The sequence below is a fragment of the Mauremys mutica genome, chromosome 8, assembly GCF_020497125.1.
Source record: "Mauremys mutica isolate MM-2020 ecotype Southern chromosome 8, ASM2049712v1, whole genome shotgun sequence".
In the NCBI taxonomy this organism is placed as follows: Eukaryota; Metazoa; Chordata; order Testudines; family Geoemydidae; genus Mauremys; species Mauremys mutica.
Window position 1 is genome coordinate 41,614,681 of NC_059079.1, and position 26,855 is coordinate 41,641,535.

At 43.2% G+C, this 26,855-nt stretch overlaps 1 long non-coding RNA gene across 1 annotated transcript; it reads left to right on the forward strand.

Annotated features, from left to right (window-relative positions):
* Nucleotides 1-17,379: 17,379 nt before the first annotated feature.
* LOC123375750 lies at nt 17,380-23,986 on the forward strand. The gene is made up of 3 exons (XR_006581575.1): nt 17,380-17,433; nt 22,192-22,288; nt 23,859-23,986. It is a non-coding gene; the product is annotated as an uncharacterized LOC123375750 (long non-coding RNA).
* Nucleotides 23,987-26,855: the final 2,869 nt, after the last annotated feature.

Sequence of the window (26,855 nt, forward strand, 5' to 3'; positions counted from 1 at the left end):
CTGAAATACATGATCAAAGAACCATGAACCTGGCTCTGTTTCCACTTAAGCTAGTTTTATATCCATTAACTTCAATGAAGTGAGTTAGTCCAGATGATTGTAGGCCAGTCTTTAAGTTTACATTTTCTGAGGATGTCAGAACATAATCTGTTACACAGAGCATGCGTCTTACATCATTATACACAAACATACTTTTTAATGCAGTCATGTTTTACCCAAATGTTAACAAACGGGACTGCCACTGTTATGAAGCTAGTACTGTGAATGAAACAATGTAGCTCATGAAACAAGCTTTTGCTGCCAGAAGACTAACTAAAATTATAGGGCAGATTCAGCCACTTATTTTTCTAAAATTTATCATGCTGCCCTAATGGGTTTAAAGTATGTGCATAAATCATCTAATATGTCAAATTAGCCGCTATTAAATTTAAACAAAGTATATTCTACTCTTAAGATGTAAACCATGAGTTCAGAGGATATTCTTTGAAATCATGGTACTGTTCTGGGAAATACACTGGCAGCTTTAAGTTTGGTGAAGTGTAACTAGTGTAGAAAAAGTCTGGGCTAATTGTGATCAAGTTATTACTTAGATCTTAGCTGCAATCCATATTCTTACAGTGCACCAGTGTTGAGAAATCCCTAAAAGATCCTGACCCAGATCCTCCCCTGGTGTAGCTTTGAACTAAAGTCGAGTTAGATGGCCAGTAGCATATTCCCCCAACCTAGGGGAATCACTGCCTGACTCCAACACCATTCCCCTCCTGGCCCCTAGCGCAAAGGGCAAAGTCAGTTGAATGGACATCATGCCTGGCTCCTTTATGCTCCAGTGAACTCCAGGTGTTGGAATGGCCCCTTCAGCTGTCACAAATCCAGGTGTTGGAATGGCTATCAGCTGTCACAAATCAGAATCCAGCAGTTCTCAAACTTCATTGCATCATGACTCCCTTATGACAACAAAAATTACTACACAGCCCTGAGAAGGGGGACTGAAACCTAAGCCCAACCCTGAGCCTTGCCACCCCAGGCGGGGTGGGGGGGGGTGGAGGGAGTGAAGCCAAAGCCTGGGGGCTTCAGCCCCAGATGTGAGGGCTGTAACCTGAGCCCCACCACCCAAGGCTGAAGCCTTCAGGCTTCAGCTTCAGTCCCAGGCAGTGGGGCTCAGGCTTCAGCTTCAGCCCTGGGCTAGTGCAAGTCTAACGCCAGCCTTGGTGACCCCATTAAAATGAAGTAGCGACCCATTCTGGGGTCATGACCCACAGTTTGAGAACTGCTCAATAGCCTATAAATCCAGGGATGAGATCAGCACTAGGACAGAGAATGTAAATGTTGCTTTGAGCCCCTTTTGCACCTCCAATATATGTACCCTGAACTATACCAAGCACAGCTCAGCTTCATCTTAATTTCAATAAATTCTGATTAAGGCCATAATCTGTCTATAATGGAATTTACTTTATGTTTCCTATTACTCTTTTTCATCCCTTCCTTGCCTCTTTTCCTCATTCGTTTTCTTATTTGTCTCATTACCCTTTTGGTTTATCATTATTTATTTGTATTGAAGTGGCACCTAGAGGCCCTATTGTGCTAGGAGTTGTATAAATACATAGCAAGGGATAGTCTCTGCCCTGAAGTGCGTACAGTCTTCTCTAACTGCCTCATTCTTTATTTACCTGCTCTTGCCTCTAATTTCTTTCTCCTCTGTCATTTCCACTTCCTTCTTTCCCCTTTAATTCTTATTCAGATTTTACCAACACATTTTATTAGAACTGCAAGAGCATAGAAAAGTGCATCTGCCTGCAGTTCTTTATTCTTTTATTTAAAACTCCCCACACCTGCAGAAAGCTGTACTAAAGCCACTGGAGAAATCTTTAGGACCCAATAAGTTAAGGACAAAATTTCAGATTTGAATTTCAATGTTAAGTTTCATTATTCATCCTTGCTTTTCTCCACTCAAGTCAGACTCTTAACAATAATAATGATGATGAGTGTCTTCTTTGCTGTTCAAACATAAAAAATAGGCATGATCCCAGCCTCAAGGAGGTAACAGTGTTGAACAGGTGTTCTCAGACTTTTTTGTATCATGAGCCACTTCTTAAAGTATGTTTCCTCCTCTCATGGCCACCTTCTCTTCTGAGCCCTCAGTCCCAACTTGGCACCTTCCCAGAGGCAACCAGGCTGCCTCGTTACATGAAAAAGTAGGACAATTTTAAGGAGACAAGATTTAATTAATGCTACTGTGATTGGTTATGTCTGTGCATCTGTCTCTCCCTGAGTATATAATTTTTCATTTATGAATCCCTACTTTAATCTTTCCAAGTCATTTTGCAGTTTGATTCTGTCTTCCTGTGTGTTTGCTACTTCTTCCATTTTTGATAAGTTTGATGAAGGCTGAATCCATCAAAAAAGCACCCAACAGAGAAAGACTTAATGGTGGGTATAACCAAGGACTTGATATTTTGAATTTAATTGGGAAAAGAAAAAGAGCTGCCTCTAAACATTCTGAGAGTTCCTGAAATACAATTAGCCAAATGTAACTGTCTGAGAATTGCTGGATGTTTCCCTAAACACTGTTATAAAGGAAGAACCACCATGGAACACCAGTGATCCACAGAACAGCTGGGAAACCATTACACTCTAGACATTCATGGATTAATACTATCTAAATGATACCAGTTTCCTAGAAGACATAAGGCTTACTGAAAAAGAATGAGCTTGTATCCTTTTTAAACTAAATTCTTTTTAAAATATATATATATATATATTTTAAAAAGAACAAGGAGTACTTGTGGCACCTCAGAGACTAACAAATTTATTTGGGCATAAGCTTACATGGGCTAAAACCGCCTTCATCAGATGCATGCAGTGGAAAACACAGTAGGAAGATATAAATATACAGAGAACATGAAAAACTGGGGGTTGCCATACTAACTCTAACTAGACTAATCAATTCAGGTTGTTCTATTATCAGCAGGAGAAAAAAAACTTTTTGTAGTGATAATCAGGATGGCCCATTTCAAACAGTTGACAAGAAGGTGTGAGTAACAGTAGGGGAAAATTAGCATGGGGAAATGCCAGTGGGAGCTGCTGGAAGCGGCGGCCAGTACGTCCCTTGGCCCACTGCCTTATAACATATATTTCTGGAATGTCCCACTAATATTTAGCATAATATATGCTGGTTGGTCACCAACTATCCCAATACATAGGCCTTAATTTTGCCTAACGTACTCACACTGGATATTATCTTACTCTGCAAGTAGTCCCACTGATTGCTATAGGACTATCTGAGGTGTAAATTACCCTATGTGAATGAGGTTAGCAGAATTTGGCCCTGAGCAAGGTTTGCACAATCAGGCCCATAATGGGTTATCAGGTCCTCCTCATATATTGTAATTTATCTTATAGAACTGATCTATGGAACCTCTTTAGTTGAGGGTCTGACCACATGACATAAATTCCATTACAAATTGTATAACTCTGCCATTTCAAATTGTTTTGAGATGAAATGTGGCTTGGTGTCACCTGGGCTAGAACTTTGACTATCTTTGGAGAATGGGGGCTAAAAACAAGAAGGAAATGGTTTGTTCATTTTGGATAGTTTTGCACTTTGGTACTAAGTCAAAGAGGTATCACTTTAAAACAAATCAAAAATATGCAATCTGCAACTCTGCATCAGATTGATATATGTAACGTTCTCTGTCAGATGAAAGGACACATTTGTGAGCATTTTGGGGAAGAAGAGACATTGTTCACAAACATATTCCAAAACAATAGTAACTTACCCATATTTGGAGCAAGTTCTTATGGGTCTGATTGCAGAGACCCTGCTTGGGTGCACAAGGTAGAGGTAGGGTTCAATACGCCATCCTCCACTTGTGTACCTGTAGTTGGTCAGTCCAATGTCTAGTGGTCAGGCAGTGATTCCACAGTTCTCTTTAGTCTGCTCATCCTGGAGTGTCTGTCTGGGTCATACGCAACGGCCATCAGTCCCTCCTGTGTGTCCCTTCCTCCCCACTTGGGGGTTCTCTCCCAACAGGAGTGGGACCTGGAGCCTAAAGGGATGTTTCAGTGTCTGGACCACTCATTGGTCCACCCCAAGTTAAACTTCTCCCTGGGGTGCTTCCTGCTAGGCTGCAGAATCTCATCTTAGGGTATGGTCACAATCTTAGCAGTATTAGCATAGTCTGCCCGGGAGACATCATCCCCTTCTTTGGGGCCTCTCTTGGGTTCCTGACTCAAAAAAGGGAGGCGGGGGGAGGGGCTTAGAAGAACATGTTGGGTACAGAGGTAGTAAGGTGAATTCATGACATTCATGACGGCTGGCATGCTTTGGGCTCATTTGCCTGATACACTAATTTTCTATTCATTTGTGTGCCTATTAATTTCAAACAACCACTGTCAAGTGGCTCTGCCTAAGTTGCTAAGATTTCAGCCACAGAGAGGCAGGGTTCTCAGCTTGTACATTATTAATAATGGCACTCTGATTTTCAGTGGAGACATTACACTGAGGTCTGCCTGGCTGTTCAGACGGACATTAAAGATTCCATCACTCTTTTCCAAAAGCGTAGGGTTTAACTTCAATGTGAATCCTGACCTTCATTTCAAGAAAACATGTAATATCTAAGACTGTGTGAGGGATATTTCCAAGTGCATAACAAATGCCATGTTAAATGGCAGAGTCAATGCATTGCTATTGGATCTAGTCAATACCTTTCTAAAATGTTTTGGGTTAAAAATCTGCATATGAAATGCACTATATAAAAGCAATTCCTGATTTTTCATGAAGGGGTTATCCTGTCAGTATCTCTTCTGTGAAGTGAAGTCCAAAAACGTTAATTGTTAGTGAAACTTATCTCATCTCTGCATTGATCCCCCATGTGGAACACATATTGTATTTTATAATATAGTTTTATTTGGGGTTCCAAGGCTGCCCCTAAGTTTCAGCTTCTAACTTTTCAAAGGCTTAACAAAAAAAGCTATCCTCAGCTGCTGCATTCTTTATTCTATGAATTGTTCATGTTATCTTTTAAAACATTTTTAAGACAGAAAAAATTAGTATAATTCTGATGTAGAGTACTGAAGGCCAAGAGACAACACCCCTCTGTTTGTCCACAACTCACATGTAGCAAAGGCAAATGCAAGCTTCCCTACAGTACTTTGCCTTTATTTCTGGTCTTCCTGAGGATAAAGGAGTTGATTTGTATGTTTTGGAGAATGGATGAGTACTCAAAAAAGCTAACACAGACACACTGTTTGAAGCCCTGCTGAAGATGTACTCTACTATGTCTAAAAAATCAAGTCCTGTGAGCAAAAAGCTGGATGAAGTACAACTAAGGGGAAGAAAGAGATCCATGGTTGGATAGAAGAAAGCCAAGTTTGTGGGAGAGCTAGGGAAATGTAACTTCCTATGATGTGCAAATGTGTTTATGTTTATTAATTGTTTGGTCTTATTTTGCCTTTATGACCACCCCGGCAGGTGAAATGGTAGTTCAGGAATGCAGAATAGGGTCCTGAGTCAGCATTAAATTAGGAGTTGATCCCCTCCACAGTATTGAAGCACAGGGGATCCAAAACCAGTGGATTCCTTGGGAGCTATAAGATGAAATTCAGGGTCACCAGTGGCTCCCCCAAAGTCCATGAGCTTTGGGGACCAAACAGCCTGATCATTCACTGGAAAGCCATCCCTCCTCACTTACCAAAGGAAATATCCAATGGAAACTCTACAAATAGAACTGCAGGGAATTTCCAGCACCTTGTGCAAATTTTTTCCAGGTAGGGGGAATTTGTCTGCCAAACTGCCAGCTCTTTTGGGCAGGAACCTTGCCTTTTATTTGTTGCACACTTATGGTACTATACAAATAATAAGGATAAAATACATCTCCACTGATTCCCAATACTTCATCCCCAAAGTACTGCTTACACACATAAATACTCATTATATATGCAGAACATTGAAAGAAGGAGAAAAGTAAATGTTTCTTGGGTCCAAATTCTCTCCATTGCATCATCTTATATTGCAGCTGTACCTCAGTCAGTAACATATAAATTGCTGTAATTCACTGACCCTCTGAGAAGTCTGTATGTGAAGTACAAATAAGGTGACCAGATGTCTCGATTTTATAGGGACAGTCCCGATTTTTGGGTCTTTTTCTTATATAGGCTCCTATTACCCTCCACCCCCTGTCCCGATTTTTCACATTTGCTGTCTGGTCACCCTAAGTACAAACTGCTACTTTGTGGTTTGATTCCAGCTCCAGGGATTAGGTTAAAAAACTGTAACCAGAAACACTTTGCAATATGCAGACTTTAATGACTGCCAGATTACAATGGAATTCTGATCAAATAATATATGATATTCCCATTTAGACCAAAAGAATTCATCATGCCCCCTGTTGTCACACTGAGCACCAAAAGGATATAAAGCGATGACTTCAACTTTACTGAGCTGTACATTTCTGGATCATTAGGCACAAATCAAAGGACAGTTTTCTTTGCAGCATTCTCCTTTCTTCCCTCCACTCTCCATCCCATGATCATGAATAAAGAATACTGGACCAACCTTACTCTGTTCTCCCTGTTCATCATTTAGTGGATAATGATTTATAAGCCTCCAGGCTCTTCAAGGAGCCCCATATTTACGCTACTCACTCATACAAGCAGTAATAGGTTTTACTGAAAGCACAGGTACCAGTATGCCTATGGAAGTGAGAGGGAAGTCATGAAAAAAGATAAACAAAGAGGGGAAACCAGAGACGAATAAAAGCTGCTACCACTGCATCTTTACACATTGTTGTATTACTTGACCTAGAAACTGTGAGCTTAATTCCCTCTGCCAGTGACTGAGTCAAGATTCTGCAATCACACATTCCATAATACGGTCTCTAAGCACCAGGCAAAGGGTGACTAGAGGCTTGGGGGATGGAAGTAATTATAAAACATTTTTACACTGGTTTCTTCAAGGGGAAGGAGTATCGAAAGGACAATGGAAAGACCATCTCAGTAAACCTCAGGCTGAGGCTTTTGAGATGATAGGTTTCAGGCTATTTTAAATTTTCCAAGTAAACCTTTTCCAAGCTAGAGTAGGAACAAAACAAAAAAGGAAGAATGAAGTATGTGAACATATTTTAAGTATTTTTACTAGGACAAAATTGTTATTGTACATAACCTATAGCAGGCCCCAGTGTCATCTGACATGCTAATGAATGGATGTTAATGAGCACAGCAGGCCCCTCACTGTTTGGCTTTTGAAAAATGGTTTTCCAGAGTTGGAACAGTGTGTCTGAACCTCCTTGTGACTCTTCACCCACCACAGGACATAGACTCACACATACAAAATGCAATTTAAAACTAATGTGACTCAGGCTTTTTAAAAAGCCATAGGAGCGGATGTGATTGATATTTCAAACATTGTCTAGTTTCACATCAGTCTTACATTTTATTCTATTCTCTTTATCTTGCAAATGTATAAATTTAAATATGTAAGATGGGTAGAACTGAGGCCTGCTTTTCAAGTCATCTGAGAGGATTTGGAATGCAGGCCCCAATCTCAGAAATGCTCTGGAGGTTTATTCACATTAAAATTCTAAAACTACAAATAAAGATAAAGATATTCAGTCCATTTTTCATGTTTAAAAAACATTTTATGAGAGCATGAAGTCTCTCCAGAGAAGACTTCATTGTCTCATAAACCACATCTTAGAGCCATGTCTCTACAGCTTTGTCTGTGACACATTACCAAGGTGAGCTTTAGACAACAAGCACACTTTGTTAGCTCTTCCCGCTTCAAAAGAGGCTGCACTTAGAACATTCAGCACCAGGGCACTGTATTTAAAATGACAATTTTTACCTAGAATGTTGATTTCTAGGAGATGTGGTCTGTTAACATGAATTTCAAATCCAAACCATCCGGACTTCTGTAGAGGGTTAAATTTAAATCTCTAAATTTGAATCTTCCTTACACTTTTGATTCTAAATTAGTTCTAAAACTAGAAGGGACCTGTATTCCAGATCATCTCAAGGTAGCCCAGATTGAATGAAATGTGATATTGTGAGTTAAAAACTCATGTAAACAACTCATAAAACATTGTCACATTTGAATATAAATCCCGCTTCATCCTCACACCTCAACATCCAAAATCTTACCTATAACTAACCTGAATCTAGATCTAAGCAGAGACTTCTGAATTGCTTTCCACTGAAAACAGTGTAACAGCTAACCAAATATCAGATACTGAATACTCATAATAAATTGCTTACAACCAAACCATAGATTTTTTTTTAAATGATTATATTTGAATTATGATTAATTTGGAAGAAATTGCAATCTGCTCACAGACAGTACAAAAGGAATTCACAGGGAAAATGGCTAAATTCTTTCAGTAAATTATTTCCTGCAAATTATTTGCCCAGATCTAATTAAAACACAAGGAATTTTAGGAACAGAAAAAGGCTATTTGACCCAACAAATCTTCGTAGTTTTAATTGATCTCATCCCTTTTTCAGGGCTGCCCAGAGGGGGAGGCAAAGGGGGCAATTTTCCCCGGGCTCCGCAGGGGCCCCCAAGAGAACAGCGGAGGCTCCCGCCTCCGCCCCGCTCCTGGAGCCTCAGTGCATCAAGCGCCGAGTCTCCGCCGGGGCCCCTGAGCCCCGCGGTGAGAGGGTGGGGCCGGGAGCTCCGGGCTGAGATCAGCTGCCTCTGCTCGGCATGGAGCTCCCAGCCCCGCCCCCTCACCACGCGGCTCTGAGCGGGACGGAGCTCAGGCCCCGCCGGCCGCACACTGCGGCTGTTCCGGCGAGGCGCTGAGACTCCGGGTGAGGAGGGAGCCGGGGGTAAGAGGCTGGGGCCGGGGCGGGGGGGGGGAGCGGGACCCGCCGCCGAAGCGCAGCCCGGTCTTCGGCGGCGGGGGGCCCTTCCGTTCCGGGACCCGCCGCCGAAGTGCCCCGAAGACCCGCGGCGGGGACCCCCCCCCCCGCCGCCGAATTACTGCCGAAGACCGGGCTGCACTTCAGCGGCGGGTCCTGCTTCGGCGGTAATTCGGCGGCGGGGGGCTCCCGCCGCGGGTCTTCGGGGCACTTCGGCGGCGGGTCCCGGAATGGAAGGGCCCCCCCGCCGCCGAAGACCCCAGGCCCCCGGAATCCTCTGGACGGCCCTGCCCTTTTTCCTCAAAGGTCTAATGTACTGCATAGTCCTTCAAATCCAAATTTATGCTTGTTAATTAGGACCATTCACAGACTAAGGGATGAGCTTTCATGTTAGAGCACGTGTGCAAAATAGCTGCATGCATGACAGACAAACAGCGGAAACAACAGTCATACATAGTCTTCTACAACTGGTCTGAAAGTGTCAGTCATGATGATGCAGGATAGATGCTGTCCACACTTACTGTATTGTAAAAATAGGAAGTCCATTTGTGCATCTAACTGAGATAGTCTTAGACTTCTTAGGCCACACTTAGTTTACACTTACCGGGACGGTCGACGCGGCGAGTTCGACTGCTCGGAGTTCGAACTATCGCGTCTGATCTAGACGCGATAGTTCGAACCCCGGAAGCGCTAGTTCGAACTCCGGTACTCCACCGCGGCAGGAGGAGTTGCCGGAGTCGACCTTCGAGCCGCGGAGTTCACTTCCGCGGCGTCTGGACGGGTAAGTAAGTCGAACTAGGGTAGTTCGAATTCAGCTACGTTATTCACGTAGCTGAATTCGCGTACCCTAGTTCGACCCCCGAGCTTAGTGTAGACCAGGGCTTAGTCTACTTACAAATGCCTTCATCAGACCCATCCAGATTAGACAAAAAGCCTTATCATCATGGTTATTAAAAAATTTTCCACTTACCAGCCTCAGAACTGGGTGGGCATAAACCGTCTAGAAAAAATCTGCCACTTGTGTAAATGTATTGTATTTCCTTTTTAGTCACACATCATCTTTTACTTTTCATTACATTCTGCCATTCCAAAGAAGTCAAGGCAACAACACAGAAACTTGCTGCTCACTTGGTTTTGTCTCCCAGTCTCCTGTTATTTCTCCCATATGAATACAAAACAACCTGATTCCGTAGTGTTAAATCATCTCTCAACTGCAGTAAAAAAGTAAAAATTAAAAAAAAAAACATAAGACTTGTGTAAGACTGTACGCAACATAAGGCAACAAAAGGGATACCTGCTCTGAATAATCTTATGAGAAGAGGTCAAAGGAGTTGGACTTCCTAGAAAATAAGACTTCAAAGAAATCTAATGGATGTATTCAAAATGATGAAAGTACTCAATAAAGTTAATGGAGCATTGAAAAAAAGGTACCAAAATTTGGGGGATGTAACCTACAAATGAGGAAAGTAGGAGCCTGATTTGTCTTGTGCACCCCAAGTTTCACCTCACTTAAAAACGACTTGCTTACAAAAATCAGATTTAAAAATATAAAAGTGTCACAGCACACTATTACTGAAAAATTGCTTACTTTCTCATTTTTACCATATCATTATAAAATAAATCCATTGGAATATAAATATTGTACTTACATTTCAGTGTATAGTCTATAGAGCAATATAAACAAGTCATTGTCTGTATGAAATTTTAGTTTCTACTGACTTCACTGGTGCTTTTTATGTAGCCTGTTGTAAAACTAGGCAAATATCTAGATGAGTTGATGTCCCCCCTGGAAAACCTCTGCATACTGGGGCACATGTACTCTAGTTGAGAACCACTGAACTAGAGAACTTGGGCAGAATCATTTTATAACATAGATAATAAAAAAGAGTGCCCCTCAAAACAACTGGAGCAAAAAAATGTCTAGATGTGTTCACTGGGCATCCTAAGAAGAAAATGGTATCCAAAAAAGCACAAGCATACTGGACTATTTTGCCTTCTGGTATTTCTAGAATTCCTTGAGCCAGATTCTCATTTCGTATAAATTGGCATAGCTTCATTGAAGTCACTGCAGCAGTATTGATTTATGCCAGTTGTTTTTATGAAGATTCAAATGGTGCTATCCAACTCCTAAATATAGACGTAAATTTCAGAGAAACTCATAACATTATTTTATTTGATTAGTGCCACCACTGCTGTTTGTCTATGTCATGGTTTATTATGTTGAATTTCATATTGTGGAAGGACTGAGAGAAAGATCTGATACTTCAACACTGTGCAGCAGTAAGAAAGCTGATGCACAAAGTTCCATTTTCAAGAAGAAAATACCCTTTCAAGTTACTTTCCCCCAGGGTTGCTGTAACAGAACACTGTATTTAAATCATCAGGTCATGCACAAGAAGATGGTTTAACTGCTAATTAACACTAGATGATATACTGAAAATTACATGCTAATTAATTCTCTGTAGATCAAAATGCCCTTCCTTCTATGTCACTTTCAATGAACATATTAACATGAGGAATAGGATCACATTAATTACTAATTCATATGACAAACATGAGAATCTATATTAAAAAGTTGATAGAGGTTAACTAAAAAAAAGGAAGGAGGTGGGTCAGAGTTGCTGTTCCCTAAGCCATGGTTTCATAGAATCATACATGTTAGAGAAGGAAAAGACTTATTATATCATCCAGCTCTCTCTCTCTGTCAAGTTAATATTATTCCCTTATAGTACATTTTCTTTTAGGCAAATCAGTACTCAGAATAATGAAGATCAGCTGCTTGTATGAAAGTGATAGGGGAAAAAAGATCTCCAAAATGAGAGAAAGTAAATTGAAAGGAAAGGAAAAATCATGTTTTTCTGATAAATTAAATGTTAACTATACAAAATCTAAATAGCGCCTCCCTCTAAACCCAAAGGAACTGAGCAGTCTCTGAATAGGCTGGGCATTTTGACTTCCTCACTTACTTCCAACACAAATGAATGGTTTAGAGATGCTTCCTAGCAAGGGTGAGGACGTGCAGTATCATTTTTCAGGTTAGTATGTCTAAGGCCTTGTCTACACTACAGGACTATTTCGAATCTACTTAAGTCGAATTTGTGGATTCGACCTTATGAAGTCGAATTTGTGTATCCATACTAAATACACAAATTCGAACTTCTGAGTCCACATTCACGGGGCCAGCGTCGACTTTGGAAGCGGTGCACTGTGGGAAGCTATCCCACAGTTCCCGCAGTCCCCGCTGCCCATTGGAATGCTGGGTAGAGCTCCCAATGCCTGCTGGGGGAAAAAATGTGTCGAGGGTGGTTTTGGGTAACTGTCGTCATCGAACCGTCAATCACGCCCTCCCTCCATGAAAGCGCCGGCGGGAAATCTGTTCGCGCACTTTTCTGGTCGGTTACAGCGCGGACGCCACAGCACTGCGAGCATGGAGCCCGCTGCGATCATCGCTGCACTTATGGCCGTTGTCAACTCCTCGCACCTTATCGTCCACCTCTTCCACAGCCAGCTGATGAGAAATCGGGCGAGGAGGCTCCGGCAGCGCGGTGAGGAGAGTGGCGCAGGCCTCTCACAAAGCAGGGTACGCCGCGCCGTGGAGATCATGGTGGCAATGGGTCAAGTTCATGGTGTGGAACGGCGATTCTGGGCCCGGGAAACAAGCACGGAGTGGTGGGACCGCATAGTGCTGCAGGTCTGGGACGAATCACAGTGGCTGCGAAACTTCAGGATGCGTAAGCGTACTTTCCTTGAACTCTGTGACTTGCTGTCCCCTGCCCTGAAGCGCCAGGACACCCGGATGCGAGCAGCCCTGACTGTGCAGAAGCGAGTGGCCATAGCCCTCTGGAAACTTGCCACGCCAGACAGCTACCGGTCAGTAGCGAACCACTTTGGTGTGGGCAAATCTACCGTGGGGGTTGCTGTGATTCAAGTAGCCCACGCAATCGTTGAGCAACTACTCTCAAAGGTAGTGAACCTGGGAAACGTCCAGGTCGTCATAGATGGCTTCGCCGCGATGGGATTCCCAAACTGCGGTGGGGCTATAGATGGGACTCACATCCCTATCCTGGCACCAGCCCACCAGGCCAGCGAGTACATTAACCGAAAGGGCTACTTTTCCATGGTGCTGCAAGGACTGGTGGACCATAGGGGACGTTTTACCAACATCAACGTCGGGTGGGCGGGCAAGGTTCATGACGCGCGTGTGTTCAGGAGCTCTGGTCTCTTTAGACGCCTCCAGGCAGGAACTTTCTTCCCGGACCACAAAATAATGGTTGGGGATGTGCAGATGCCTACAGTGATCCTCGGGGACCCAGCCTACCCGCTAATGCCCTGGCTCATGAAGCCCTATACAGGCGCCCTGGACAGAGAGAAGGAACTCTTCAACTACCGGCTGAGCAAGTGCAGAATGGTGGTGGAGTGTGCTTTCGGACGTCTCAAGGGGAGATGGCGGAGCTTACTGACTCGCTCGGACATCAGCGAAAAGAATATCCCCGTAGTTATTGCTGCTTGCTGTGTGCTCCACAATCTCTGTGAGAGCAAGGGCGAGACCTTTTTGGCCGCTTGGGAGGTTGAGGCAAATCGCCTGGCTGCTGTTTACGATCAGCCAGACACCCGTGCTGAGAGAATATCCCAGCGGGAAGCGATATGCATCAGGGAGGCTTTGAAAGCGAGTTTCCTCGCAGAGCAGGGTAACCTGTGACTGTCCACTTGATTTTAAGAGAGCCTGATCATAAACCAAGTTTCCCCCACTTCCGAAGGACGTTTTAAAACTAAGGACATGTTTTAGTAATTAATAATAAATCTTTCGTTGACTTTGCATTTCTGTTTCCTGGTTGAAACATGGAAGCATTCTGTGCTGGGTAAGGTGTGCACTGATGGGTGGGTTTGCAGGAAGGGGCGAGGGGTGCCGTCTTTGGATAGGGGTTAACATGACGGCTGTGGGTTTGGGCGTTGGAAGGGGTGAGGGGTGTGGGGGAAGGGTGAGTATCTGCCCCTGGATGAGGTCTCTTTTTGGGGCTCAGAGCACCGGGGAGGATCGTGACTACGGTCCAAGTGCATGTGAAGGGAAGCCTGCCTTTACATTCGGGGACGGCAGGCACCAGGACCCTGCACAAGCATACACATCAAGGAAAGACCCGGGGCAGCATACACCACACAGACTGTCCCTGGTGCCTAGTGACTGCAGTCTGTGTGTGCCCTGCAGTTGACCCTGCAGCCAAGTCTGTAGCATGGCACTGTGGGCTATGCACTGAAATTACAATTCCCCCCCCACACACACACAACAACAGAAAGTCTTCTGACACCAGAAACGTGACGGAAACAGTCAGTAACACCAAACCGCTTTTAGTAATGTAGTACACAGTGGGGGGTTTGAACTTGGAGTTGGGACTGGTTGATGCTGTAAGGAAAGAGCTTGTACAAATTTACAGCGCGAGAGTTGTCTCGAACATTATCGGTGTGCTGCGGTGCAGGGACAGTTCTCACGGCCCCTACCGCCCCTCCTTCTTGTAACTTTGGGTGAGGGGGGGACAGGACTTCCTGGCGTTGGAGGGCGGTTGCAGATGCACTGCAGGGGGGCTCTCTCCTCCTGCCTGCGGTCTTGCAGAACATCTACAAGGCGCCGGAGCGTGTCCGTTTGCTCCCTCATTAGACCAAGCAGCGTTTGAGTCGCCTGCTGGTCTTCCTGCCGCCACCTATCCTCCCGTTGACACAGGCTCTCCCTCCACTGTCTCTGCTCTGCCGCCTCCGCTCTGGAGCTGGCCATCAGTTCCTGGAACATGTCGTCCCTAGTCTTTTTCTTTCGGCGTCTAATCTGAGCCAGCCTCTGCGAGGGGGATGCCGGGGCAGTCCGGGAAGGAGCCGAAGCTGTGTGATGCGAAAAAGTAGGTGATTTCCTTGAACAAATACATGTTTGCCAACAGTAAACACAGTCTAGTCAGTTTCAGTTAAGAAGACCAAAGAGGGAACCAAGTCTCATGAGATCTCAGAACTAGTCCGAGATTTCGGAATACGCTCTCATTGGCGGCGCCATTGCACTGGATAGCGCACAAGCGAGGAAAGACAGCTGCATCCCTCTTGCACAAAGTCCTGGTAAGCCTTACAGTACAGAGTGCTTATCAGTTAGTGCTTAGCTGTGCTCTCCTGCTGGAGGCAATGTGCAAAGCAGAAAAGATGACCGTTTTGCGGCCCCTCCCGCCAGTGCACGGGAAAGATCACTGTATGCTTTTCCTCTGTGGCCTCCAACACGTGGCTGTTAAGCGAGGGTCATTCTTATGCAAAGTAAAACTCTGTTAAGCGAGGGTCATTCTTATGCAAAGTAAAAGTCTACCATTCACAATAGTAACAGTACACTAATTCCACTAATTAGATGCAGCACTTCCACAACGACATCACCCTGAGGCGTGTCAGGCGGACTGAGAGAGAGCGGATGCTAACAGAAGCCCTGCACAGACCAGGACCATACGCTGCCATGCTCGTCGAGGCGATGGTCCCCCTTTACCTGAGGATGGCCTGGCGCGGAAGAGTGTGCTTCAACGGAGCACCCAACAAGGCACCTCTACCAAGGAACCTCCTGCTGAGGCTTTTCCAGCTGCTCTCTGAGAGCTTTTTTGAACTGTCCCCAGAGGACTATTGCTCCATTCCTGTATGTGTAGACCTGCTGTTTGTATAGCTCCTATATGTGTAGACCTGCTGTTTGTATAGTTTCATATTTAAAATTTTTTGTATAGTATAGTATAATTTTTGTATAGTATTTCTATTTTTTCTATTTTTTATATAGTATTTCTATTTTTTATATATATCCCTGTTTCTTAAAAAAATAAATGTTTCCCTGTTTGTAGCACTTACCGCCTGATCCTTCCCCTGATTCCGAGTCTGGGTTAACGGGCGGGGACGGTTGGTAGGGGATCTCTGTGAGGGTGATGAAGAGATCCTGGCTGTCAGGGAAAGCGGGAGTGGGTTCGATGTCGCCTGCGCCGTCCTCAAAAGACCCTTCCTCATCTTCCCCATCGGCGAACAGGCAGGAGGAACTGTCCCGGTACACTATTCCGTCCTCGGAGTCCACCGTCACTGGTGGGGCACTGGTGGCAGACCCACCTAGAATGGCATGCAGTGCCTCGTAGAAGCGGCATGTCTGGGGCTTGGCTCCGGAGTGTCCGTTTGCCGCTCTGACTTTTTGATACCCTTGTCTTAGGTCCTTCACTTTCACGCGGCACTGCATCGCATCCCGGCTGTATCCTTTCTCTTTCATGGCTTTAGAGACCTTCTCGAAGGTCTTCGCGTTCCGCTTGTTGGAGCGCAGCTCCGAGAGCACAGACTCCTCGCCCCACACAGCGATCAGATCCTGGACTTCCCGGTCACTCCATGCTGGGGACCTCTTTCTATTCTGGGATTGCCCGGACTCCTCTGCTGGAGAGCTCTGCATCGTTGCAGGTGCTGCGGAGCTCGCCCCGATGTGCAACCAGAACGTCAGATTCAAACCGCCCAGACAGGAAAATGAATTCAAATTTTCGCGGGTCATTTCCTGTGTGGCTGGCCAGAGAATCCAAGCTCCGACTGCTGTCCAGAGCGTCAACAGAGTGGTGCACTGTGGGATAGCTCCCGGAGCTGCTAAGTTCGATTAGCATCCACACCTAGCCTAATTCGAGCTAGCCATGTCGAATTTAGCGTTACTCCACCTGCCGGGGTGGAGTACCAAATTCGAACTAAAGAGCCCTCTAGTTCGAATTAAATGGCTTCCTGGTGTGGACGGTTGAGCGGTTAGTTCGAATTAACGCTGATAAATTCGAATTAAAGTCCTAGTGTAGACCAGGCCTAAGACAACGCTGAGGCAGCAATTCCCAGAGTAATGAAAAAATACAGTTCCCTCCAGAAGTCTGGCACTCCCATAGTAAACAGAGATGCAATCATGAGCAAGCAGGAGCCATATGAGCTGGAACTAGGGATGCTGGGGGTGCTGCCTGGCTTGAAGTCATTTCCATCATATACAGAGTTTACAGTTTGGTTCAATGGCTCTCAGCACCCCCACTATGCAAATTGTTCCAGCACCCTGGCAGGAGCTGAGTATTTAATTACAATCTGTCTATAATACCAATCCCAGTGCTTCCAAAAACCTCAACATATGGCAAGAGGTGGTCATGTCTCAACAGTCTCTTTAAAAGCATATCGGAGAAAAGTTAAAGGAGTAATGGTGCTCACTTGTTGATAACTCTCTAAAATTGTAATTTAAACTACAATTATAAAAATGCAAATAAATATGTAACTGATTATTGCAACTATGATAGACCCAGGCCAGTTGGGCACAGCAGAATAGCAGAAGGCAGATATACTGGCCACTGGATTAACAGTTTTCTGTTCCCTGACTGACCAGAGCAGGGGTTGCTCCAGGCTAATGACAACACCTGACTCTAATTAACCTGCAAAGAGTCAGGTGAGGCCATTAAGCTAATGTGACCATCTGACTCTAATTAAGGCCCCACTGATACTATAAAAAGGGCTCACTTCAGTCAGGCAGAAAAGAGCCAGGGGAGAGGAAGTGTGGCTGAAGGGCTGGTTAATGAAGACACCCTGAAACTATCGGTAAGGGAGCCTGTAGCAGGGTGGATCCCTGCTCTGGGGTTTTAAGGGGTTTGAAAGCGGCTTGGCAGGGCTTGAGAGCTGCTGCTCTCAAGCTGGGCTGATTGGGGAAGTAGCTGCAGCTGGGCCACACCCCAATCAGGCCACAGCTGGCCCTTATAAAAGGCTATGAGCCAGGAGCCCAGGCAGCCCCTCTCTGCCTTCAGAGGGAGATGGGCCTGGCTGCTGGAAACTAGAGAGAAGGTACCTGAGTGAAGCAGGGCTGGGGGAAAGGCTGAGGAGCTGGGGAGCTCCAGCCTGGAAAGCCCCAGGCTGCAGCCTAGCTATAGGCCAAAGGTACTGTGGGTTGCAGAGGGCAGCCCAGGGGTAGGACAAAGCAGCAGGTCCAAACCCTCCTTGCCAGGGATGAGTTTACTGAGACTGCAGTCTGCCCCAGAGTGTGGGGCTCGACAATGACTGGCAGTAGCCATACACTGAGGCAAGGTGGGGGTTCCCTGGGGAGGGGGAAACCCAGTTACAGGTTAAAGAGGCACCAGGGTCCTGGGAGGGACTTGGGCCAGTAGCAAACAGGTGGATCATCAGCCTGCAGAGGGTGCTCTGGGCTGGAATAGAGCTAATTCCCCAGAGCAACCAGTAGGAGGTGCTGCAGGGGGTGAGTACGACCCCGTTACAGAGCCCTAAGGTAAGGGTGAAGAAGGGAGAAGCAGGAGAGCTGTAGGAAAGTGGCCCAGGGAAATGTAGCAACTCTGGCAGTGAAAGATTGGCTGCCAACAGCTGCTACCATTAGGGTCTCTGGGCTGGAACCCGGAGTAGAGGCCAGGCCTAGGTTCCCCCCAACCCACCACTACAGGAACATCTCCTGGGAGGGGAAGTCAGGCCCCTGTCAGAACAGGAAGCTAAACTGTTCTGAAACACGCCCCCAGGGAACAACAGAGACTGTGGGAGTTCTCACCAACCTCCTTGCTGGCCTATGATGAAAAGGGCTCAGTAGACTATAACCCTGACCCTAGAGAGAGAAGGGCTATGTGGAGAGTCACAGTGAGCCACTGAGGCTAGCATAAACCTCCTAGAAGCACAGGACCCACGGGGGTAAGGTCAGAGCTCTGCCACACAACTTAATATTATATCATCATAATGCTCACAATGATTCCTGGCTTGCCTACAGTTTCAGAAACATTCAGGGTCAAGAGTTATCCAGTACATTTTTATTACTTGCTATAGCACCACAGCCCTACATCAGGATCAGGTCCCCATTGCTCTAGGGGTTGGTCAAGCACATAGAAAGACACAGGCCCTGCCTCCAGGAATCATCTAAAAAGAGAAGCAACATATGCTGGGATGGACAGACAGCTACAAACAAATGATGTACCATGGTGTATACATGATGGCTAACCTTTTCAAAATTATGTTTCTACAGTTAGGCCCTCCACTTCAGTTGTAATTAACCAGTGGAAGAACTTACCAAGGGGTATGGTGGATTCTCTGTCACTTAAGTCTTTCAGTCAATATTGGATGTCTTTCTAAAAGATATACTCTAGCTCAATCAAAGTGCTTGATACAGGAACTATTTGGTGAAATTCTATGGCCTGTGTAACTGTTGCCTGAGCTATTGATTGTATATTAACTATATTGATTACTTAAGAATTCCCCACTAACATGCTGAGATTTGATTGGCTCTTGTCACAAAATCAGGCACGGAATGACTATTCAGTTGGAAACCCTGATGTGCATGGTTGGAACACTCACATGTAGGAGAAACCTTTTTAAATTTTCTGTAGTTTTAATAACACAGTTAGCAAAGTTACAAACACTCAAACCCAGCAAGGTAGATGGGGATAATATGGAATGTGTCTGAGCATCCATATACTCAGAATATCCCTTGCAGAATATCTTGAAGGACTTGTTATCTTCATCATCTGCCTTGTCATCACCACCAGTGGTCATCATCCTGGCACCTCCCAAGAGCTACATCTCCCCCAAGGCAGACAGGCCAGGATACAACTTTTATGTATTATGCTGATGCTACTATGCCAATGCATATTAATTAAGGACTTCATCCCCTTTTCCTTATTTTCTCACTCTATTAATAGTGGGGTACTCTTCTCCCATGGGTTATTAGTCCATTCACCTCAAGTTCATCAGCATAAAGGCCATGGCATTCTCATGGTCAGACATCTGCTGATGTTCCTGACTTTAAAGTATCCCAAGCTAGCATAACCAAGCTTCTTGTGGTTACCTGTCAGCAGTTTAGTCACTACAGCATTCTATCTTGTGATATCTTATGCTCTAGAGTTAATTACTTATGCTAAGGATTTTTAGTTTATACCTATAAGGCTACATAATACTTAGTCCTGCCATGAGTGCAGGGGACTGGACTAGATGACCTCTCAAGGTCCCTTCCAGTTCTATAATCCTATAATGCAGGACATGAAAAATCTTGTAAGCTATGTGTTGCGATGATTGTAAATGAATGTAAAACTTAGCAGTGTGTCCCAGTGAACAGAGTACTGGACAAAGGAAAACTAGATTGTTTCTGAGTCTCCTAAGGTACAATTGCACTACAAAATAAGTCACAGAAGCAAGTCTCAGAGCCTGGGTCTACACACTCAGGATTGCTCTATGGTGCTAAAAATAGCAGGCTGGAGTTTGGGCTCTAAGACCCACTTGCCAGGTTTCAGAGACCTAGCTCCAGCCTGAGCAGGAACATCTATATTACTATTTTTAGCAATATAATATGAGCCCCACAAGCCTGAATCTGTAAACTGGGGCTCTGAGAGTTGCTGCTGCAGGTTTTTTTGGGTTTTTTTTGCTGCAGTGTAGATGTATCCCTACTGGATGACTCTGGGCAAGCAACTTCACCTCTCTCTGCCTTGGCTGAATCATCTATAAAGGAAGGGATAAAGTGAACTACCTCCTTCATATAGCGCTTTGAGATCTATGGATAAAAAGCACTACATAAAACCTAGATATTTTTAGGTTCAGAAAACAGTCAGTATTTGAGCCATCATTGATGGCTATATAATGCAAGCCAAGCAAATGCACTCTCATATCTTTACTTTCAAAGGAACTAAAATGTTTTTTCTGAGCCAATTGGTCGATCTTTAAGTAAAAGCTCCACTATCTATCTGTCTAGCATTTCTATTTGTCTACTTATTTATTTATTGCTTTCATGCATTATTCTATTTGGTCTCCTACATTAAAATTCTAAATATTTAACAATCATTAAAGTCAACAGAATGGCTTTGGTAACATTCTTGAAAAGGAAATTCAAGCAAAATGAGCCCTTTCCTTGATACATTGCTGTTAGGTCTCTACATGAATAGTATCATTTTTCAATTAAAAAAATTCTTGAGTAAACATTAATTTTTTTTGGCTTGGTCTTTAATTCAAAGACGTAGTTTGTAGTGCATCTTAAGTCAGAATATGCAGCCAATAATACATATTTTCTATAGGAACTGAGTTTTCCTGCTTTATTCAGACAGCGTAAGTAACAAAATCATTTGGGACATCTGCATTAAAAATTATGTTAACACAAACATTCTCTAACTCACTAATCTAGTCAATTTTTATTTGTAAACTGCTGAATGTGAGCAACATGAAAAACCAATAGGAAAAAGCAGCATTAAGGGAATTTGTTCTTGTTTACTCAGAATTTTACAATGTAAGTGAAATGGGATTAGATAGTTTAGTGGGTCAGTGAACTAGCTTTATACCTCTGGAGGCCTGGGTTAAAGTTCTATTGAAGATAGGCCAAGACTGAGAACGAAGGTAATTGTCTCATTCTAGTTCTTATTTAGCCATATCATAAAGAATTAAGATTAATACTATGGGCTAATTTTTCAAAAGTAGCCTCCAAATGTGCACCTGTAATTTATTCATATGAAGCCCTTAATTCATATTGTAAGCTGTACTTCCATGTGCATATGGGACAGTTAGCCATCTAACTACCCAATATTTGTTCATAAGTGCCCTTTGCAAACAAAACAAAAAAAACTGCAGGCATAAATGTGGAGGGTAGGGCTGACACCTTTTTGAACCTCTTATCCTCTCCACTTAGTGCACAAAGCAGTATGTAATAGATCAAATCAGTGTTAGAGATGTCATACTGCAGGCTACTTTATAGGAATGCCATGGACATAATGATCAGGGGCTCATAGTCTACAGTGGAGTAATGATCATTCTATTAAAGATTAAAAAAAATTATATAGACTAGAATAAGGTTGCAATCACTGAATGGTCTCTTGATTGTTCCTTTTTTTCCTTTGGACTAAATAAAGTAAAAGTATTACAAAAAAACATGATGCAGTTTGCCACAATTTGCAACATCAGCACAGAAGAGACACTCTCAAGAGTTACTGCAGTGGTAGTGGCAGCAGGGTTGTCATTCATTTGCAGAGCTATGTGGAGAAGATTGCAAAGTGCCTGCTCACCTTAAGCCTGGTTCAAACCAGTGCTACTAGTCCCATGCTTTCATAATCACTACATTCTCTCACAAATTAAAAACAAATACAGCAAAAAAATGCTCTGTTTAAATTAGCCTATCCTACATTACATACTGCATGTGTCTCTAGCAGATCAAGTAATTCAGGCTGCTTTGGCAATTTTACTAGTTATTCAGGGAGTTCTTCCAAGTTATTATTTAAACAGTTATGCCTATACTATTCAATACTTTGGTCTATATCTTCAAATAGTTTCTTAACTTAAAACATCTTCCCTTGTATCTTGGTGATGTCATAGCATTTTAACTATGCTTTTCACCAGGGATTGACAGTCTGACAGAATAAGCACATCTAAAAGCTGGCATCACATATATGTGGAGGACAGATGGGCAAGTTTTAAACAGCCAACTGAATTTGAGGTTTGTCTATACTTATACTATGCACTTTATATATAAAGAGAGTATGTTTAGTGGGTAGGACACTACATGGGGAATTAGGAAATCTAGGCTTTATTTCTGTCTCTTTCACGACCCTACTGTGTGATTTGGTAAGACTCTTCAGTTCACCCTCTGCCTCTGTTTCTCCAATTTTAATTGGGATTATAATAATAATTACCTTCATTTGTAAAGTGTTTTGAGACCTACAGCTTAAAAGCACTAAATACAGTGTACATATGCTTGGAATGATTCATTTTTTATTGGTAAATGTCAGTAGATGTTGAGAAAATATTTCAACTGATGATGATGAAAATTTACAGATCGGCAAGTCGGACAAATGCTTCTCGAACTTATTAGAGTTTGATTTAGGGAGATTTACTTGGTATATTTTGAAATGTAATGTTGACAATTTGTGTTTTAATGGATATAAAGCATTAACTTTTTGAATTTCTGTCATTAGTTATCTCCCCTTTGCCTGACCCTCCCATAATTTCCTGCAACTGAAAATTTAAATGGATAAACTAAAGCTTAAAACCCATAGTTTTGTACAACTGAACATTTAAGTCAATAAAAACAAATTATATCCATTGAAATTATACAAAAATAAAAACTGAATTATGCCAAGCCTAAATGTATAGAAATATGGAGAAGCAGTAGACTTTACTCAGTTAAGGGAGAGATTTGCTTTCCATTATCAACAAATTTATGCTTAGTTCTCTACACCAACATCCTCAAAAGTCCTTTCTGTTTTGTAGACAAAGACCTTACCTTATTGTGAAGAGACTCAGATGGTCCACTTTGGAAAGATGGGACTCAGAAATAGGTCTTAAGTCAAATTTTGAAAATTCTTCAAATATTTTTTGCCCTATCTTATCCTAAAATAACTTGTTCTAGAAACTTTATTTAAAAGATATTGGTGAGATCTAGTGTTCAGAACCAATTCTGAGACTGGGAGAGCCATACTTGGGAAGATACTCTCTGCAAATAAGAAAATCACAATGGTCCACCGTATTCCAGTGGACTGCTAAAGGAAACAATATGATTGGTAGAGGCCCAAACTCTAATCTTAAAGGGCCAGCCTCAACCACAATAGAGTAGCATAAAAGGGCTGTTAACAAGCCACAAGAGGATGGGGAGAATTTCTTGGCATAGCAAGGTGTCAGAATGACTTTAGTGGTCCTATTCTACCTCAACTGCCAGCCTAAGAGAGGGGGAAGCAGTGCAAGGATCTATAACAATGGCACTATGGAAATCTGTGCTGCCTCATAGCCTATAGCTAACCTGAGACAGACATAATTCTCAACAGCTGCAGGCTTCTCTACCTTATGCTGGGAGCTGTTTTAGCTCCATAGCAGCCCAGAATTTGCAGGGCACAAAGGTGGCATAAAGCCACTTCTCACCCTCATTCTTGTCTGGCCTGCGCCTACCACCTGCTTTGCCTTCCTCCAGAGACTCTCCCCAGCTGTGCTTTGGCAATGATATACCATAAACCACTGACGGCAACAGCTCCAAACTCAGTGTCCTTCTTTCACCATGTTCTTGTTTCCCCCAGATATCTGCTCTTCGCTTCAGCAGCAGCACCATCAGCAAAAGCTCTCAGTACCTCTTTCTACTATATAACCTGAGCCAGCTTAGTTTCCCACCACCCAGATTCATCACATCTCCTGGGAAGCCAGTCACCAGGGCTACTACTTACAGCATATAGGGAAGATTTGTGCTAGCACAGCTATTATCTTCACACACAATATATATTATATACATTATAATATGTACATAATTCATGCAGGATATAAGCAGTATATGGTATTAAATTCTAATCAGGGAATAACTAGTATAAAGGTAGAAGCATAAACTTTTTTCATTTTGTATTATTGTATGAGCATATACTCTCCAGTGGAGTAAAGACAGAAGCATATTCTAGAGAATAAGCATAATTTTCAGTTTAGTAATCATAAGGATATATATCACATGCACATTTGTATTTAATTACGGGACAGGTAAAGATTATAACAACATTGGTGCTGGCTTTATACTAGGATTGTTTTTTGTTGGGGTTATATTGAAAATTAGTCCATCTGAGAGACAAACCAACTCTAAATACTTTCAAAGCCCTCAAAGAATCTGTTTGGGAAATAACAACAATGTAGTTTCAAAGAGGGATGGGCAAATCTCAGAAGGATTAGGATTTGGGTTCTAATTTGCAAACAGGGCTTGTGTTTGGATTTGGATTTGACTCCAATTTCCCTTTATGGATTTATATAAAGCTTTTATTAATCACTCATTCTAAATGGTAGTCTGTGTCTCTGTGTGATGGAACCTTAGACATCTTTTTATTTAATAAAACAAAGCAAATGCAAAGCCCCGAGTCTGATTTCAGTCTCTGCAGTTGGTCTTTTTAATTTATAAAAGAAGGTGAATATAACCACTTAATACACTTTGTACATCATTGGAGAAGTCACAACACCACTGTTGAGATTCACTCAGAACTGAAATTTGGCATACAACTGCCCTCAGCTACAACATGAATATTTTGGGAGTTTACTGCATTTCAAATACTTTCACTTATACACCTTCAAAAAATGGATGTTTTGAATTAAAATCTCCTGGGCCAATATAGCATAGGCTTGTACCTGACAGATCAAAATGGTGGGGGATTTCTCCATTATGGGGGAACACCTGGTCAAGATATAGGAGCCACAACAGCAGCTCTAGCACCCCACCCCAGCTGCAGGGGCAGGCCTAAGCTGTCTCTGTATCCAGCTGTTCCTCAGTTATCTAACGTGGCCCCCGGGGTCTGTTGTAAAACCAGCATAGAATAAAACAGTTTGTCTAATTTATGCCTGGGATTTAACCCTGCCTCATTCCTATACTGATTACAGTTCAGCAGCAACTCTTACATTGCAAGTAGTACAATTCAAACAATATTACATTATGTCCATGTCCCATCTAATTTCAATGTGGCATAATTGCATTTTGGTTACCCCTTGCATTTCTAAGTATTCTTCAAGTAGAGTGTAATCACACTTTGCACAGTGGAGCAGTTGCCACACAGGACAAACCCTTCCTTCCTCCTTTCATAGTCTTCTTTTCTCCACCCCAAAGTCTCTACCCAAGCTCCAGCAGCATACACATGCTCTGTTTGGTGCTTGTGTGCAAGAAGGGAAAAGATTGTCTACAAAGGGGCTGCTTGCAATAGCAGGAGACTGAACAGAGTGACCCCAAAGATCCCTTCCAGTCCTCTGTTCCTTTGAAGGAAGACACCTGTTCTGGAGAATGATGATAATTATCTTGAATGGGATGTTCCTCTAAAAATATTGATAAGCTTTGGAGATAGAGCTTTCAAATGTGCAATTATAATTCCTGCACAGCTCGGTAAGTTGACAGGTAGGTTGGATAAATCAGCATAAATCTTTTAAAGTAGTTGAGCAATTGCAGTCAGGTGGGACTTGCCATTATTGGAGCAGTGTTACCACAATCTACTGACAACGATATGCCTCAGCAGCTTCATCATAACTCAAATGCTCAGTGCTTTCTGTAGATGAAATGAGTTACAATTATCAAAACAATTCTCATAAGAATACTCCAATACTGGATGACTGAACAACTGCAGGAAACCCTGTGTTTGTCTTTAATTATTTTTCCCTTCTATCTGCCATCACATCTTTGTCCCTGCAGGTCTCCTCTGCCAAGTGCTACATTCTACCTTTGGGCTTGTGCCTCCTATCTCCCATTTTTGTAGCAAGTTACACAAAACAGCCTCTAAATCAGCGCCCTTCCACTTGTTCCAATCTGTGTCAGTTCTGACATTACCCCAGGTGTGTCGGTTACCCCTCTGTTAAAACTACACAGATTCAAAGTGCTAGACTTTAACTGACCAGTGTCATGTGACTGTCTCTTTAAGTCCTCCCGATTTCTCATAGAGACCCCCTATTGAGCATGTGCAGGTTTTGTAGCTCAGTGGAAGGGAGAGGGATAGCAGGAGTGGGATTGCCCAGCCTGGGCTAAAGGGAGACAGGAAAACAGACTGAGAAATGAGACAGACTGAGTCAATGGGGAGACAGACTGAGAAACTATTCTTATGATGTTTCCTCATAACCAATAGGTTGACTCTTCCCAGGAGCAACTAGCCGCAACTGGATCATTTTATCACACTCAGGTCTCCAGAGAGAACCTGCCCAGAACTGAAGGACTTGTGTGGCATTTCTGAATTGCTTTAGCTATTTCCAGGATGCAAGGACTCCTCAGTGTGCTTAAAGGTGCCACATCAAAAATGAACCCCCATCTAAGGCCTTGATCCAAATCCTGCTGAAGTCAATGGGAGACTTCGATTGTTCAGAGATCTTGTGTGTACATTTAGAAAACATGATTGGTATTTGAAAACAAAATGAGTTATGCTAGGAAATGCTAATTATTTAAGGGGAAATGCGCTGTCCAGAGAACTTATATGGAACTATACATATGCTACAACACTAACAGAAGTCAGATCTTTAACAACAGTAATTTTGACCCAAAATGGGTAGTAGTAGGAAAATGTCATCGTTCTTCCTAA